Genomic DNA, 15,977 nt, shown 5'->3' on the forward strand with positions numbered 1-15,977 from the left:
ATGTTGGCTGAAAATTTCAAGCATTATACTTTGTTTTCCTTTGGAGAAAATGGAGATCTAGTTTTTGACTGATACACAGAGCTAAAGCATTGGACCCACTTGTTTCAGGAGTTTGCTTGCAAACATTTATTTTTTCATATAATATATTCATATCATACAATACACAATAACATATTATAATATAGGGATCTCTCTGTGTCTATATCTATCTATATATAATGTCAATAACACTGTATAAAGACTATCCATCCTTGCCAGTTTTCCATCGGTGCCTAAGAGCATGTTTGTGTCACAGGATAATAATAGAAAAATTGGCATACTAAAACCAACCTCAAATTGCAGCTGCTTGGGGGAGCGAGGACAGAAGTACCAATTTTATGTAGGTTTAGATGATTAGAGCTGAGCAGCATATTTCCAACCTACTTCTCCCCAGGTGGCGTTCTGCATTCCTCTTGCCACAGCTGTGTGGGGCTGCATGTCCACGCCTGACAAAAGGAAACACTGAGGACTCCAGAACAGGCTGTCAGCCCCACGCCCTCTCTACAGTGCAGGCAGCGCTCCCTCGGACCCAGCCCAGTCATCTGCGAAAACTGAATCCTGCCGAGGAGGGGATCCATTCAGAGATGGGTCAATGACACCCCTCCAGGACCAGTGGCCTCCCTTTGTCTCTGCTGCCACCCCAAGGCAGGGTGGCTCTTCCCACGTGACTCCCCTTCTCTGGGACTGCTTCTCCTCATGGGGTTAATTACAGCAACCTGGATCTCAAGGAGGGTGAGTTAATTGCCAAACACTTTACAATTATCAGGAGCCCGCGAGGTGCTCCACCACCATAAAGCATTACATCTAATTATTGCTCAGAATCATAAAGGTTCAGATGCACCAAGGGCTCCCATGGCAACCTTAACTCTTCTCCTGTCTCCCTCTCTCTCACAGTGATAGACTTTTTCATTACAATATTAAATGCAGCTCATAAACCTGCCGCATTATTGGGCAAATATTTATTTTTATAAGCTGAGATAAGTAGGCAGCACTGGGGTAATGATTCCTCTTCTAAAGGCTCTACACGGTCCCAGTCTTCACACTGATGACATACACAAGGCACCGGCATATCGGCCAATGCCTTGCTTTATCTACAACAGTAAAATCTTTTACAGGTAGAAGTCATGAGGAAGAACGTAGAATGTGACATTATTTTTATGATAGGTTAGTAAGAATAGGCCAGGTTGACTGACATTATCTTGTAAATGTGGCAGAAGCATATCCTTAAATAAGCAATGCAGGATAATATAAATCATTGATCATCTGAAGGATGATTTACAGAGAGATTATGGGATGTGCCCCAGAATGAAAACACAGAGCTATGAGACTTGGCACATTTGTCAATTGGCTAAATGAACTGCTGGAGGGAAAGTCCAGTATAAAAACAGTTCAACTCTTATGCAGACATGGTCTCCTGCATCGCAATGGTGGCACATCAGTGGCAGGAAATCAGCCTCACGTGCATGGAGCACCGAACCCTGAGCTGCATGTCTGGCCCGAGGCAGCTGCAAGATGAAATTTCCTAAAGGAGTTGATTTGGGGTTTTCTGGAGATGCTGCTGCCACAGAGATCTCTGTGATGCTCACTGCCCCTATTTGGTGGGGTTGTCCAGGTATTGGTTAGTTCGGTGGCTACTAGAGGAGGTCTGTGGTGAAACTTGACTTTCTTCTGTTCTGTATATCTGGAACCTAGACTTTATTTCCCCTCGGGCTTTTCTCCTGGAAGAGCAGCTGTGACTCCATGCTTGACTTCAGGTTGGAAAGAAGAGCACTAGGTACTTTCATAACATCTTCAGATTTGGGGTGATGGCCAGGGTCCATGGCTAGACCCTACTGACCCCACTGGGTGGAGCTATGCAGACAGCAAAGGAAGGGAACTCCATTAGATACTTTTCCCAAATATTACTTTTCATTTTCAGGGACATGTAAACCTGCCTTTGAGTCAAGGGAGGAAAAACTAATCAAGAGAGAAGGAGAGGATTCAGGTGTTCCAGTGAAGGTGTATTGCTAGCAAGCTGGCCCTCTTTGACTGTGTGGTGACCAGGCCAAGTGAGAGAGCAGATGGGTAACATGTGGTGGGTACACTCTGTCTATACTACTCAGGAAGGACAGCAAAAGAAATAAAATAGTGGATTTGCCTTTCAGTAGCCCACAGACTGGATATGGTAAAGTGGCCTGGGAGTAAGAGAAGGGAATGGAAAAATCTCTCAATAGGCAGCAAAGAAATAAATAGTAGAGCACTGATAAAGGGTGACTGGTCATGGAAACTGCAGGTCAACAATCAGGACCGAAGGTGGAACAGTTCAGAAAGCTTCCTGTGGAGAATTTGGGTGATTATCGGGCCTGCAAGGACCCACACAGAATCCTGGCTCAGCCACTTCACTGACTGTGAATCTTGGGGAAGTTGCTTTACCTTGCCACATATCATTTCCCTTTTCTGGAAACAAAGGACAATAATAGTGTTTATATTGAGAAGTAATTATGAAAATCAGTGAGATATTAGAGGTAAAGTATTTGCCACATTGCCTGGCACAAAGTGAGTGTACCTTAAATATCAGTACTGGTGTTAATTGACAAGATTGAGAAATTGGGGAGAGGCATAAACAGGTAATGAGAGAATATGTATGTCAGGGATAATAAAGCTTGAGAGAGGCACACCATGATAAAGCTTATTATCTTAGAAGGTGAGCATTGAAGGCTTAGGATTTCACAGTTTAGACTCAGACTAAGATTATCTAAGATTAATCCTGCCTCTGCCTCTTAATAGGTGTGTTCGGCAAATGACTTCTTTGTGTCTTGTTCATTTGTAAATGGGGATGATTGCAATTGTACCTGTCATGTGGGGCAGTTATGAGAATATAATAATACATGGCACTTATCATGGTATCTGGCACAGTGAGCACTGTGTCCTACTGGCTAGTATTATTGATGTGATCATTACATTGTCGGTTTGTATAGAACAAGTGAAAGCATTCCTATTTTGCCTTAAGTGAAAACACATACTGGCTACTAATTATAAACATCCTGGATCCAACCTAGGAGAGTTGGACTGGCAAAGTAATCCGTGAGCTACCACAGTCATTGCCAAGTGCTGGAGAGACCCTCGTTGGGTTAGGGATGCTGCTGAAATGAGCATTCCATTTAAGCCACTATGCCAATGTGATGACGCTGGGACATCCGTCCCATAAGGCACATTCACAGTGAAATCTTGGTTGCAAAAAGAACACTGGGGAGGGACACCAACATCCAGCATGCAACAAAATTCAGGAGCACCTGAGCCCAGCAAAGAACAGGAACAATAAGAGTTAGAGATGCAGCTTTTTGGAGATGCCGCTTCTTGGGTAGTTGTTTCATGCAACTCCCTGCAGTAATTAAAAGCAACAATGTGGAGATTTAGACAGCAGTGCCAAGGTACACATAGTGAACTTTGAGTCATTAGTCAGTCCATCCTTGCTTTTATTTAGTTTCATCAGCAACTACAATGTACTGTTTCCAAGGCCTGGACAGGACTGACAGGATCAGAGCATTTTGCATCATTGTTTGGGTGATGAGGAGCCAAAGTCAGCAGCCAAAGTCAGCAGACTCTCCCAGCTCTCCCAAGTGAATCACATGTGAATACAGTATAGAGCTGCTGGCAACTTAGAGGGAAAGCTGGAGAAAGCATTTGTTGGAACTCGCAGAGGAGATGTGGCTCACCTCCCTGCCTGGAGATCGAACTCGTGCTGCAGTGGCTGCAGATAGCTTCATAGTGCTATGTCTCAACTCCTTGTGCCACCAGGGAGGCCCCCACAGACCATTTCTGAACAGAGAAAGTTTTGAGCTACCTACAGTAGCTGAGAGGTCAAACTCCCTGCAACAGGGAGACAAACCATAAATATTTCGTGTATATCTTAAGCCAAATCAATCAATTTTCATGAAATCTGATAGAGTTTTTAAACCACGGGGCCAGTCCCAGGACATGCATCTGTCCCGTTTCTAAGCACCAGACCTGAATCTGCTAACTCTAGCAAAAGCTGCACCTTTATGTCACAGGCCCCCAGGCCTTGGGAGGAGCAGAACGTTGCAGCCACAAGGGCAAACACTGTGAAGTCTGTTTCACTCGACAGATCTCTCCAAGGAACGGAACAATCTGCAGAGCTGTATAAAGACCATTGACATTTAAAAGCAGATTTCAATTTAATATTTCTGAAGCACCTCAAAGACACGCAAAAGGTTGAAATACATGATAAAATCCATGACAAATGGATCTCCCCACCCCATTTCTCATCTCAGGCCACAATTCTTTGTCCAATTATCTTCCAGGGAACATGGGAAGTTTTAAAAGGAAGTTGGAACGGGTGCTGTTAGTAATGCTAGGCGCCTGGCCCACTCAGGCATTCTCCTTCCCAAAAAAGTGGAGTCCTGTAGGGTAAGTAAAAATATCAGGCTTTTCTGCGCTCCTGCCATTAGGAATGATGATGGATCCCTGCAGTCCTGAATGCATGCCTGATGGCGGGCACCTGGAGGGGGGTGTGGGCATGTGTAGATGGGAGACACCTGGGCCAAGAGACCGGGCATATAAAGCCAGGGCTGCAGAGGATGATGTGGTGTGGAGCGGCGTGGTGTGGAGTATAGAGCAGTTGCGGTGGCGTGTGGCTGAGTGCAAGGGCGAACAGCGGAGAACATGAAAACACCGACAGGTCTGCTTGAATGGGTGAGGAACCTACCCGGTATGGGATGGTTGCATTACTGTCCTTTTTCTGTATGGTCTTGACACCCACTTACCAAGCCTTAGGGAGACCCCTCAACCACGCTCTCCTGACCTTTATCATCTAGTACACTTTCCTAGAGAACTTTTTCTTATTTGTATTAAGTAGGTCAATGTCATTTTCTTCATTTTACAAATCAGAATGCAAATCTCTCTAGCAACTGGGAGAAGAATTAACAGCTCTAAAGGAAAATAGCATTGACAGAACTGAGATTCATAATTCACATTGATTAAATTACTCATTAACTGCTTGGTCTGAAGAACTCCACTATTGCGCTATATTTTAAACATCTCTTACATAAGATTAATTTTTAGAATGACAGATAGTGACACTCAGAGGAGGAAAATAATGATTTACTTATCATCCTAGATTACATATTAAAAAGCTTTTCATTGCAATTTAATCTGGTGAGTCAGAATCTTCACCTGGAGATCAGTTACCGCCATCCTGTTGTGAAGCTCATTAAGTGGAGGAATACAGAGGAGGCAAAGAGGCTAGGGGGGTGAGACCCAGAGGAGAACCAGAGGGCAGGGCATTGTGTGGGCTTGTCTGTGGAGGCAGATTGACCAAAGCACACTGCTGAGGGCAACAGCAGGTGTGACAGGAGAGGTCTGATGCGCCATGTGGGTTGCTCCCTGGCCAGCTGGGGATCGAACTTGTCGCATGCTGCAGAGGCTGTGGATTGCTTCATAGTGCTGTGCTTAACCCCTTGCACCACCAGGGAGGCCGAGCGCTATTTTTTTTTTAATATATATTTAAATATTTATACATACAAGAACTGGGGTACAGGTCAGAGTTGTGGAGGGGGGGTGAGAGGATTCGCCAGATAGACAGTGGGGAGCAGAACAGGCAGATCAACTGAAATACACTGCTGAGGGGAGCAGCAGGCAAGTCAGGAGAGGTCTGCAGCACCATGTGAGTATCTCCCTGGCTGGGGATCAAACTCCCTGGCTGAGGCCGCAGACAGCTTTATAGGTTGCATCTTAACCCCTTGTGCCACCAGGGAGGCCCAAGACAAGACAGCTTTTTAACAACACATTTAAACAACAACATTTAAATATGCACCTCTGTCCTTTATGATTTGGGCTTTAATTTGAATCATGTCTGTTTTCTGATTACAAAATAAAGTCAATGTGTTCACTGAAAATAATTTGAATAGATTTAAAAAGCCTAAAGGAGACAATAGTAGCCTTTAAAAGCCTACCTCCGGAGGATACACCTTTCTGATAAGTTTATATCTGCAAGGTTTTGAAAGAGAGACAGTGTCTGATGGGAAGTGCAAAGGTCCTGTGGTTAGAGCAGGTTGTAATAAAAAGGTTAGTGTGGCTGGAGTATAGTAAGCCAACTGCAAGAGGGAAAATGTTCAGAGGGGGTCAGAGAGATAGACTTAGATGTTCTTCAGGTCAGAATAGGGATCTGGGGCTTGGGGTTTTATTCTGACTGGGATAGAAATCCACTGAAGGGTATTCATCAAGCGAGCGACGTAATACAACTGATCTTCTGAAAGGATCTGGCTTGTTGGGAGAGGGAGAAGGGCAGCACAAGGGCAGAAACAGGAAGCCATTTCAGTAACCCAGGCAAGAGATAAAGGTGAGAATGGAAGTGGAAAAGGTGGCCAAAAAAAGTTAGATTCTGGATGTAACTGCAAGACAGAGTCTAGAGGACTATAGGTAAATTACGTGTGGCATGTAAGAGAGAGGGAAGCAACGATGATTCTTATGTTTTTATCCTGAGTAACAATAATGGAGTTGTCATTTACTGAGGAATAGAAGATTAGAGAAAACAGATTAAGGTCAGGATAGCAGGAGCTCAGCTTTGGAAACACCACATTTGAGACGTCACTTGTTCATCCACATGGGGGTGATAAGTGGGCAGTTGGATTTGTGACTCTAGATTTTGAGGGGTGATCTGAGCAAAGGGATTAAATGTTGGAGTTGTCATCATGAAGATGGTATTTTAGGCCACTAGGCTGATGAGATCACCCAGGGAGTGAGCGTAGGTAAGAAGAGATAAGAAGAGCTCTGAGGCCTTAGCCTCCCACATTCAAAGGATGGTAATGGAGCTAGAGAATGAGCAACCAGCACAGGAGGAGAGCCAATGGCTGGTGTGCCAGCAGTCAGTTCAAGAACATCTTTCAAGAGGGAGGCAGTAAGCATCTATCAATTCAAAACTGCTGATAGGTTGAGTAAGATTTGCTAAGCAAGAACCATTGGGTTTGGCAATGCTGAAGTCACCAATGACCTTGGCGAAAGCAGCTGCAGCCAGATCTTGGAAGTGCAGGGAGTTCATGAGGGAATGGGAGCAAAGAAAGTAGAGACAACAGCCAGAAGCCAAACGGTAGCTCAGTGTAAATTTCAGTGGTAATCACAGGGTGTCCATTGTCCATGTGGCAGAATAATGAAAAGTCCAAGTATTCACCCAGGTAGGAGGAACATGCTTCTGTCCATGGGCATCTGTCAGGATCAGCTTGCTGGATGTCGGCTAGATTAGGGAGGGTGATGATTTACTCAACTGAGAGCTTCAGAGAAATGCATATTTCACTGGCAGTTCTCTAAAGATGAATTAGGAATGCCCAGTAGAGAATCCCTTTACTGTCCATTAGCTGTCATCAGAGAAGCAATGCAAAAAACTGGAATAATTTGATGAAAGCAGTGCACATTTTTCTAATGGCTTTTCACTTTGCAAAGGCACCTTCACACATGTCACCTGATCCTCAAGCCAGCAGGGTGTGGAGTTATTATTTCACAGGTGAAGAAACTGGTACTCTATCAAGGTCATGGGTGGTGTGAACAAAGGGACAGGACTCAACACAGGTTTTTGTACCCCAAATCCCAGCCTTTTGTACTTTATCATCTTGCCTCTCTTAAAAGGCAGGCATTACTTTTAAAAAAAAATATTTCTTTAAGCTTGCTTACAAAATTGATTACTTTTTATGGCTTAGGTCTGGCTTGATAGACTTTCTGTGAATATGCCATGTCACCCTCAGAACAACCCTATGAGGCAGTCACTGTTAAAATCTCCACTCTATAGATGAGGAGATTGAGACAGAAAGGCTAAGTAACTTGCAGTGAGGAAGCGGTGAATAGGCATTAGAACCCAGAGATTTTGACTTTAGAACTCATGCTCTTAATTACCACCTTTTGCCTATTCATTTCCTACATATACAACCCTTCAAGTACAGAAAATATTAATTTACTTGACCATAGTCACATGGTGATTGATGCTAATCCTAGTCCAGAACGCCATCATTTTGTAAATTAAAGGGAATTCTACCGAGCACCTTTTGAAAGTGATACGTAGTCTTAGATACTTGGAGACAGCATGAAAGACATTGAAATGTGGTTTCTTTTTTTTGAGGAGGTTATAGTGCCAGTCTGTGCCACCAACTCTTCTATGTGATTGAGGCAGTAGGGAGAAAGAGATGGTCTACCAGGTCATATTATCATTCAGCAAATATTCATTCTCCCTTTCCTTTCCCCTGAACTATAGGAAGAGTTTACTCTCCTCACCACATAAAACTTGGCCATGTGACCCACTTTGGCCACTAAAGTATTGGGAGACAGAATCTGAATAGAAGCTTTTACTGTATTGGCCTAGCTTGGCTCAGATTGTTCATCCACCACGAGAAGAACATGTCCCCAGGAACCACTGCTTTTTCAGCCTGGGTGCCAGAAGGAGAGACAAAGGAGTAGACTTGACTCTGACCCAGAGTCTGAGCCCCGTCTGTCAGCTGAGTTCAACTGTGTCTGTCAGCCACAGTTCACATCCATGAATGAGAAAGAAATATTTGTCATTTAAGTCACTGAGGTTGTTGGAGTTCCTATGCAGTGCTAGGATAGAAGTCACTGATTAATCCACATGGAAAATGTGATGGGAAATTCACAAATGTGGTTTGAAAATTTAGTTACCCTCTCATGTAAGTTGATAGGTGTTAACTATCTGTGAGTTAGGAACAGATTAGTTCACTGAAGCCCCAATTAATAGTCATTGTCTTTCTCTTAATAATCTTTTGGAACAAATCTTTGCAGAAGAAAGAGAAAATCAACTGCTTATCCAAGTCTATTTCTTTTCCTTTATGTACGTCATGTTAACCGCAAGGACTGTTACATGTGTAAATGCACTTAGGAGAAAGTGCACCACAGCTGCTGGTGAAGGCACAGACTCAGGCAGCCACATTACCCGTCACATACATACTATTCAACTTCTCCTGCTATATCAGATCACACCCGAAGCAGTGCCAGTCACTTGACCGAGGGCAACTGTTCCATAGCCAGGCCTGATAAAAATGATTAGCTCAGCAAATCAAATACCCCCAAAATTTGAACTAGGAAGTATGGAAAATTACAAGGCTGTGTAAATAGAAATGCAGAATAAACTAGGAAGGAAACAGAAGTAGCATGGTGTCCTTAAGGCATGACTAGGCAGATGTAAAGATCCAGAAAACCCTCCTGCAGGGGGTGCCACACTACCCTGGGTTCAGAACAGTCCTCCAGCTCCAGGGCCCAAGAAGCCTGGTCCCCAGCACTTCTTACTCTGAGTTCCATTATTGCTCAAAGTGCTATCTCCCAGCTGAACCCCATGCTTACCCAAGCTAACCTAGAAGCATTCTTTTCCTTGCACTCTTAGCATCCACTCTAGAAAACCCCTGAGCTTTTCCTACCTGTCACCGCCACTGCTCTGACTGCTCTCCACTGCAGCAGCTACTTCTTGCCTTGCTTGGATGACCTTCTTTGACATTGTAATCTACAGTTGAAATGCAAAGAGAATCAATTGAAATAAAACACCACCAAGTTTGTCCCTTTCAGAGTGAAGGGCAGAGAGGTTTGCAGGCTGTTGATTAGCATGCATGGTCACAGAAATCAAGATTCAGTGCTCATGGCAAACACCTTAGAAGAGGTGTGAGGACATAGTGGCCTCAAAGAGGAAGCTTCAGAGGCATGGAGGGCAGAAAGGGACACCAGGCTTCAGAGAAATACAGTCTCCTTAAAAGCCAGCATCACCACCACTTTTGCATTCAGGGAGGAGATTCTAATTTCTTCTAAAAGTGATAAAAACAAGCGAGGTTATTAAATGCCCCATTTTGAAAACTGTTTAATCATTCTTAAAAGCAAAATGAGTCACTTGTTTTTCTCACCATCCCCAAACAATAAAAAGAGAAGTTTCAAGTGTTTCCATTGTGTGCCTGTTCTCCACACCTCCCTGAAGTCAGAGACCCCAAGGACCACAGGGGAGGATGGAGACCATGATCATGCCTCATGGGATATGAGAAAGTTGTGCCTGCTCCCTGGCCCACCATACATGGGGGCTGGGTGGGCCTTCTCCATGATCCTTGTGTCTGGCACGTAGGTCTGGAAGTTCAAACCCAGGGACTTTCTCTCCAATGTTTTTATGTGAAAGATGGGAATCTATTTATAATAACAAAATTTAAACATGCTAATTCCCTTATCAAACATAGTAAGATAACTCAAATAATGCAAAGTGGCACAAGTAACATAATTTTCTAAATACAAAAAAGGCTTAGATGGTTCTCAAGAGCATAAAGCTGAGTGGGGAAATAAAAAGAGAGTCTCTAAAGGTTGTATTCTGTATGATTCTATTTATATAACATTCTTGAAATGACTAAATTATGACACTGAAGAACAAATTAATGATTGCCAGAGGTCACAGATAGTGGGGGGTTAGGAAAAAGGGTGGGTGTGACTGTACTGTGTCTTGACCACGGTGGTAGTTATACAGCTCTATACATGTAATACATTGTACAAAAGTACTATGTACTATATTGTATACAGTGACATAAGATGTGTTATAGGGGGAAACTGGGCGACTTTTCTGTGCTGTCTTTGCAATGTCTTATGAATCTTATTTTTTCAAAATTGAAAGTTCTTTTTTTTATTTTTATTTTTTTAAAGATTTATTTATTTATACATAGAAGAGCTGGGTACGTGCCAGAGATGCGGGGGGTGAGAGGATTCACCAGAGACATTGGGGAACAGGCAGATTGACTGAAACACACTGCTGAGGAGAGCAGCGGGCAAGAAAGGAGAGGTCTGCTGTGCCATGTGGGTTGCTCCCTGGCTGCCCGGGGATCGAACTCATGCTGCTGAGGCTGTGGATTGTTTCATAGTGTGGTGCTTAACCCCCTGCGCCACCAGGGAGGCCCCTGAAAGTTTTTTTTTTTTTAAATGAAAACCAACACATTGTGATTATGAGAGTGAAAAGGCAAGTCATATCCTGGAAATTTTTTTTGTTTATGGTATTTGACAATGGGCTCATGCAAACATGTGAAGAATTGCTACAAATCAATAAGAAAAAGACAAAGAGCTCAATAAAAATAGGCAAAAGAGGACATCCAAATGTCCAATGAGCTTTTGAAAGGGTACTCAATCATTTGTCATCAGGAAAATGCAAATTAAAACCACAATGAAATGCCACTGCCTACCCTCTAAAGAACTAAAAAACACAATACTAAGTTTGATGAGGATAGGAAACAATTAGAATTTTCATATATGGGAGATGGAAATGTAAATTGAATTAGCCACTTTGGAAAACTGAAGATTGAGTTTCCCAGGAAGCAAACTCTATGATTAAATTTATTGGGGGTATTCTTAGGGTGCAGCATAGGAAAGGAAAGAGAAGGGAAGGGCAGGAAGGAGATTTGAACGGAGGGGAAAGCTGGGCTACAGAAAGGACCTCACAAAGGGCTCTATAGCTGGAACTGCCGTTCAAAATTGTTCTGAATTGGGGCTTGGTTTTATACCTTGGTGCAGATCACAGGATATAGGTTGGCTTGGGGAGGAGATGTGACCTAGGGAGAGAAGGTTTTCCTTGACCAAGGCAGCTCCTGCAGAGGGTTGACTGCCAATAGCTGTCCTCAGCAGCACTTCCTGTAGGGAGATAATCCTTCAGCCCTGGAGGGAGATCTGGGAGGAGCTTCACAGTTCCACCACAGTCCACCCCTTGTACAATGTAGATTTACTTCTTCATAAAGTTCTGAGTAACTCCTAAAAAATTCTGATGACTCTCTTGAACAAACTTTAGTTTCTGCTGTTTTGACAGGGATTAATACTTACCTTCCCCATTTCCTACAAGTCGGTGTATATTTCCTGCACCCTGAGTGAGCAGCTCTGCAGGTCTCAGTGCTCATTTGATGGTATGACCCAGATCTTTCTTCCTGAGAGATCCGAGTCCCTGTGTTCTCCAAAATTGAACACAGGATATCATGGGACTTTCAAGTGGATCACCTGGATGTCAATTATACACTTCCCTGCCTTCTCCTGATGATGGAGGTCAGCTGTTCCTTGCAGGATAGTGGTTTCTTTTCTAGCTAATTGGTCTCTTGGCAGAAGGAGCCTAAAATGCCCAGGCAGCAGCCGTAGTTCAATGGCACTCTTGCATAGCACCCATCCCTTTGACTATGATTACTCACTCATGCATCCTTTGTGTTGGCACTGGCATGGACAATAAAATTGACTGTCTGACATCATCTGGGTTTTTAATGGTGTTGGACTTGGATTTTCAATTGTTCCTCCTTCCATGGGTGTGAGTTAACATACAATACTAAAGTCTCCACGTTTCATGCTCATTTCCACATATCTATCTACATCCCTTTACCTAGATTATTTTTGTTCCCGATCTTCCTATCTTTTTTCATCTAATCTTTTGATCAGTTGACTAAACTATGAGTCAATTTGCAGTCTAACCTCTGACCACTTTGCTTATCCCACAAAATAAATGACCAGGTTTACCGCCAAAAGCTCTGGTGAGAGGATTTCTCCTCACCACTGTCTGCAAGTTCACCCAGATGTGTGAATCATCATCTGATTTTCACTTAACATTGATATCCAAACCAACCCATCTTTGAATTGAACTAAGGTTTGCTTGTGTATTTGTTGTTTGCGTAGAAGAACTGGGGTGTAGATCAGAGGTGCGGGGTATAAGAGGATTCACCAGAAACAAGATGAGGAGCAGAACAGGAAGATTTACTGATATAAACCGCCAAGGGGAGCAGCAGGAGAGACAGGGGAGGTCTGCTGTGCCATTTGTAGGTTAGCTCCCTGGTCAGGAGGAAACTCAGCTCATAGCACTGAGACTTAATCCCCGGGCCACCAGGGAGGTCCTGAAACTAGGTTCTTTTATCCTCCGTCATCTGGTCATAAGAGATCCCCCATGTGACCATAGGTATGAGCTGAAGGAGAAGCAATCTCTTCAGCTGAAGTAATTCCCAAAGAGGGTGGACAGCTGGCACCAGTCCCAGGAGCTAGAAGGGACTGTCCTGAACGAGAAGCTGAAAGGTATATTGTGGCATCCACCAAGACTAAAGCTACACACCAGCGGACTCTCTGCCTCAGACATTCCACTCTTAGGTCTATATGAACAACAAAAAAATGAGTACATTTGTCTGATAGCCATTCCTAATAGCTCTGAAGTGGAAATAATACAATTGTCATCAACAGAAGAGATTAAAATAATTAGAAATATAGTCATACAACAGAATATGCAGCTACAGTATTAAATAACAAACTACTGATGTAATGTGGTTGAGTTTTAAAGGCATTATATTGAGTGAAAAAAGCCAGAATCAAAAGTATATTTATTGACTGATTCCATTTCTATTGCTTATTAAGGACAGGCAAAACTAACTTACGGTATTCAAAATAAGATAGTCTTTACTTCTGGTGGAGGTGTGTGCATATTGCTGGGAACTATGGTATGGTGAAATATTTTGATCTAAAAATTGGTTATATTGATAGATATGTAAAAATTCATTAAACTACATGCATAAGATATATATATATATTTGGTATTTTATACCTTAATTTAAACCTTGAATAAATAGCTTATGTAAGTGAAACAGGAAATAAATATATATAGTAAAAAACCATAATATGTAGGTCCTTTAATACACAGCACTGTTTCTTTGCCTTTTCAAGCATTTTTAAGAGGAATGCCTTAGGGCATCAAAACTAAAAATTTCACTTTGCTATTGGTAAGTTACTCTGAGAGACATAGTGTTGTGAATTTACTTGATCTAATTCTGTTTTGAGTCTTGGGTTTTCTCTGTTTAACTCTGCTTTCCATCTATAGCAACCTCTTATCTCTGACCTTCTAGGGATAATTTCCATTTCTAGAGCAAACTGCATTCTACAAATCATAAACATGCTCCCACTCCCTTCCCTACACCTCTAAATCTTCTCCTGCTGCTGGTGTCTCTCTGTGTTTTATATTGGAAGCATTTGATGTCACTATTCCTCAGTTATTTTCATTACCCTGTCATTTTTCTTTCCCCATCCCGCAAGGCTTTCTGTGTGTGAAAGATTACGCAGGACTAAGTAATCAGATTTTTAAAGGGACCTTCTTCTTTTGAAATGAGACTTTTTTTTTTTCTACACAAAATTAACCCAGTTAACATGATGATGATTTATATATGGCCTTGTTCCCATGGTGAATATGCCAGCAATGATCTACCAGTGTTGGGGATAGGGGTGGTTTGATGGGAGCATTCTATTCAAATTATTTAACAATTTTCTTCATTTGTAAAATAGAGTGACAATGGAAGGTAATACAATTGCTATGGGAAATATGCCAATAGACAGAAACCACTAAAGCAGTTCCTGATAATGGTCAGTACCTGAAGAAGAGTTCTGCTCAGAACCACAGTGTTCACTGAGCATGTGCAGAATACATCCATGGAAACAGACGACAGCAGGAAAATGTCTCCTGTGCAAATAATGCACCTCGTTTGGGAAGAATAAATCCCAAACAGGAAATGACCTTTTATTAACAGGCAAAACAGAGAGAATGATTTAAGTTACAAAGAGAGAATTTCTTTAAAGACTGAGTTGAATTAAATATTAAAGAAGTACATGATGAGTAGGCAGGATAATATCAAGGAGTTCTAAATTATTTACACTTTATTGCTCTCAGTCTGTGGGCATCTGACATGCCTCATCTTCTATTGGGGGATTCTGCGGAGTGTTCTTGGCCCAGAATATTTTCTAATAATGCATCTTCCTAAAAGATCTTGAAGCATCTTATTCCTTTAAAATAATCAGAGTTTCTTGAAATCCCTATCACAAAGGTTATGTTTTTGGAATATCTTCTTTCAGGTCACAGAATGTACCCTCTACTTTAAGGTACATGACATAGCCCAGGAACATGTTAATTCTGAACATACAATTAACTCTCTATTATTTCTGAAAATCTTGATGTAATGGTGAAAGAAATATTAGGAAGGCCTCACCTTCCAGATGCATCCTACTGTTTCTTCTCTCTGCATCATCTCCTAGTACCTTGGAGTTTTAAATGGCCCAAATATGCCTGTGTATTGGATTGTGTTAATTCAATGTATGCAGCCATTATGTCATGTCTTCACTTTTCCTGAGCCAGAAACACGTGTCTGAAAGGGGGAATGAGAAGTTTCCCTGGCACACTAAATATGAGAAAGGATAGAGTATCTGGAATGATTGTGAAAAGCTTTCCAAAGGGCAAAGAATAGGGCTGACTGACTAATCTGGGACGCTTTCTCATCTTTAACTTTGAGTAGACAATAAGAGGCATTGAAGTCCTCTGCCATATTAGTTTTCAGGGGTGTCTCTTGAGCATCCCAGACTCTTGCTTTGCTTCACCTTACCCAGAATGAATGATTATGGGGTCCCACCAAATATCAGTGTATAGGATAGGTTCTAGAAGAATCAGATACAGTCATTGTTTTTTTTCACAACAAATTTCCCCAAGTCTGCAGAACCCTGGCAGTAAGAAATAGTCTAAACCTAGGATTTAGTGTAGATGTGGGGTGGTGGGGGTGGCAGGGCAGGAAGCAGGAAGGTTCTACTGGGTTTCCCTTTGATCACTGTGTTCAGATAAAAAGGGTTTCTACCCTAAGAAGCTCTATGTCAGTTGCTTAACTTTTATGGCATTCTTTAGATAAAAGAAGAAACTAGAAATTTAAGAGATGAAAAAAACCTAAATCAGAGGCCATCAACAGCACTTTTCTACTTTCTTGTTATAAAACTACCATCAATGCTGGACATTTAACTTCTTGACATTTTGACCAACACCAGTTAGACTGATTGATTAAAGGAGTCTTCAGATTATTAGTGGCTAGAGAGGAGGGAGGGGTCAGTGTCTTGTTTCTCACTCTCAGGGAAGGCCTTGTGAATGCAAACACTCCATCCTTCCCTTCAGGGACCTG

The sequence above is a fragment of the Talpa occidentalis genome, unplaced genomic scaffold, assembly GCF_014898055.3.
Source record: "Talpa occidentalis isolate TD23 unplaced genomic scaffold, MPIMG_talOcc4v2.1 talOcc4.6, whole genome shotgun sequence".
NCBI classification, from domain to species: Eukaryota; Metazoa; Chordata; class Mammalia; order Eulipotyphla; family Talpidae; genus Talpa; species Talpa occidentalis.